The following is a 3456-nucleotide window of genomic DNA, read 5'->3' on the forward strand; positions in this document are numbered from 1 at the left end:
AAAAAGAGTGAGTTAGAACAGTTGAAATTCCAACTTGTCTGGATCAAGTAAGTGAAACAAAACATCTGGTAATCATCTTGGAATTAAATATTTTCTTAACAGTTTGTAAAACAATGCATTTCCCAAATGAATGAGTCATTCTGAACTCGCCAATGTATTGCCTGTAGTTTTGCATCCTTGCCACCAGATGGCAGTAATAACCCATCAATCCATTTCGACCCACCTCCTCCCCCCGACCCCCCGGGGAACTTTGTTACTGTTCTCCTGCTTGATATTATTCTACAAAGGAATCAACAGCTGTCAGTTAAAACTGATGGCTAAAAATTCCCACTGGGTTTCCTATGACAAGTCAGCATGCTAGAGTCAGTTTCCTTGTGCAAAAAAAAAGTGTGGAAATATGTGCATTGTGGCAAGCGCAGGAAATAAGGTGACCTTACGCGGGAGTTGGAATGCCCTTAAGTAAGAAACGCCTTTAATAAACAATAAAAGATTATCTTGGAGTCTATGCATAAAAGTGTATGTAAAACCACGTATTGGGCGTGGGGGAAGTCTCTTTTGGGTTTGTGGTTGCATATAGGTGACTTCAAGAATCACCTGTCGAGTGAAGTAAGTCAGAAAGAGAAAAACAAATGCCACATGCTAAGTCATATATACGGAATCTTAAAAAATGGTACTTATGGACCTAGTGGCAGGGAAGAAATAAAGACGCAGATGTAAAGAATGGACTGGTGATACAGTGGGAGAAGGGTAAGCTGGGATGTAGTGAGAGAGTGGCATGGACATATATACACTACCAAATGTAAAATAGATAGCTAGTGGGAAGCTGCTACTTAGCACAGGGAGATCACCTCGGTGCTTTGTGACCACCTAGAGGGGTGGGATAGGGAGGGTGGGAGGGAGAAGCAAGAGGGAGGGGATATGGGGATATGTGTATATGTATAGCTGATTCACTTTGTTATACAGCAGAAACTAACACAACATTGTAAAGCAATTATACTCCAATAAAGATGTGAAGAAAAAAAAGAATTACCTGTCATAAGCAATCCTTGTCACATCCTAGGCGCGACCCCCTTAAGGATGAGGGAGTGAAGTTATCCAAAGGTGAAGTGGGACCTGACATGACCCTGGTCTCTATTACAGTTAATCATCACCTTCCTTACTCAGTTTGCCTTAATATGGCATATTTTCTTTCCCAGATATTTTCTCCAAGAATAATTTTCTTGTTCAACTATCCTGGATTCACAAGTCCATGTTTCAGCTTGGGAAGCAAACTTTTTGTGTGTAACTTGGTTTTTTTCCCATTTCTTAAAAATATCTATGAAAACCTTTAAACGATTGAACAAAAACACCCTATAATTGTGCTGAACCAAAGGCTGCTTGGACATTCTTCTTTAAACTTGGCTTGATGAAGTGTTTTTAAACCAAACATTCACACTCAAAATTCAAGAGACATGGAAAAAGAGCTAGAAATCGGTGGGGGTTTTTGTCCATTGTATTTTTAGATTGTGAGGTTTACCTGGACCATTTTCAATAGCTTGGAGTGATGAGTTGATCTGATTTTAGCTTCAGCAGAGAAGGGTAATTTTCAGGGCTTCTTCTGCTACCGAGGATGTGGCTACAGACCAGGGAACACAAGTTTTATCAGTCAGATACAATTATCTCTGCAATTACAATCCATAGGCCTGGGTGTGATTTGTGCACTTTTGCATGTCAGATACACAGATGTGAGCATGTTTCTATCCTCGTATATAAAATCGGGATAATGATGCCCACATGGGGATTCACTGAGACACAGCCTAGGAAGTGCAGCCATGCAGGCGATATTCAAACAAAGGGGAGTTCACTTTCTCTCTTTCTCAACCTACGCCCAGGAGAAAAGTAGGCTGATTCTAACTTAATTTACAGAGGAGCAAAGCTCTATCTTCCACACTGCTTGCACTCTATAAACATTCACTTCCCTGTCTCTTTGGTTTGGAATTTTCCTAATGGCATCTACTGGGGAAAATAATTTTTAGTTATTTTTTAAAATATACATCTTTATTGGAGTATAATTGCTTTACTTTAGTTTCTGCTGTCCAACAAAGTGAATCAGATATATGTATACACACACCCCCATATCCCCTCCCTCTTGCGTCTCCCTCCCACCCTCCCTATCCCACCCCTGTAGGTGGTCACAAAGCACCGATCTGATCTCCCTGTGCTATGCGGCAGCTTCCCACTAGCTATCTATTTCACATTTGGCAGTGTATATATATATATATATATATATATATATATATATATATATATATATATATATGTCAGTGCTACTCTCTCACTTAGTCCCAGCTTCCCCTCTCTGCCCCGCACCCTTTGTGTCCTCAAGTACGTTCTCTACGGACTGTATTCCTGCCCTACCACTAGGTTCATCAGTACCAATTTCCTAGATTCCATATATATGTGCTAGCATACGGTATTTTTCTCTTTTTGACTTACTTCACTATGTATGACAGACTCTAGGTCCATCCACCTCACTACAAATAACTGAATTTCGTTTCTTTTTATGGCTGAGTAGTATTCCATTGTATATATGCGCCACATCTCCTTTATCCATTCATCTGTCGATGGACACTTAGGTTGCTTCCATGTCCTGAGTGCAAGAGGGTTCCCTTTTCTCCACACCCTCTCCAGCATTTATTGTTTGTAGATTTTTTGATGATGGCCATTCTGACCTGTGTGAGGTGATACCTCATTGTAGTTTTGATTTGCATTTCTCTAATGATTAATGGTGTTGAGCATCCTTTCATGTGGTTGTTGGCAATCTGTGTATCTTCTTTGGATAAATGTCAATTTAGGTCTTCTGCCCATTTTTGGATTGGGTTGTTTGTTTTTTTGTTATTGAGCTGCATGAGCTGCTTGTAAATTTTGGAGATTAATTCTTTGTCAGTTGCTTCACTTGCAAATATTTTCTCCCATCCTGAGGGTTGTCTTTTCATCTTGTCTTTGGTTTCCTTTGCTGTGCAAAAGCTTTTAAGTTTCATTAGGTCCCATTTGTTTATTTTTGTTTTTATTTCCATTTCTCTAAGATGTGGGTCGAAAAGGATCTTGCTGTGATTTATGTCATAGAGTGTTCTGCCTATGTTTTCCTAAGAGTTTTACAGTGTCTGGCCTTACATTTAGGTCTTTAATCTATTTTGAGTTTATTTTTGGGTATGGTGTTGGGAGTGTTCTACTGTCATTCTTTTACATGCAGCTGTCCAGTTATCCCAGCACCACTTATTGAAGAGGCTATGTTTTCTCCATTGTATATTTTTGCCTCCTTTATCAAAAATAAGGTGACCATATGTGTGTGGGTTTATCTCTGGGCTTTCTATCCTGTTCCACTGATCTATATTTCTGTTTTTGTGCCAATACCATAGTGTCTTGATTACTGTAGCTTCGTAGTACAGTCTGAAGTCAGGGAGCCTGATTCCTCCA

Source organism: Physeter macrocephalus, chromosome 6 (genome assembly GCF_002837175.3).
Source record: "Physeter macrocephalus isolate SW-GA chromosome 6, ASM283717v5, whole genome shotgun sequence".
Taxonomy (NCBI): domain Eukaryota; kingdom Metazoa; phylum Chordata; class Mammalia; order Artiodactyla; family Physeteridae; genus Physeter; species Physeter macrocephalus.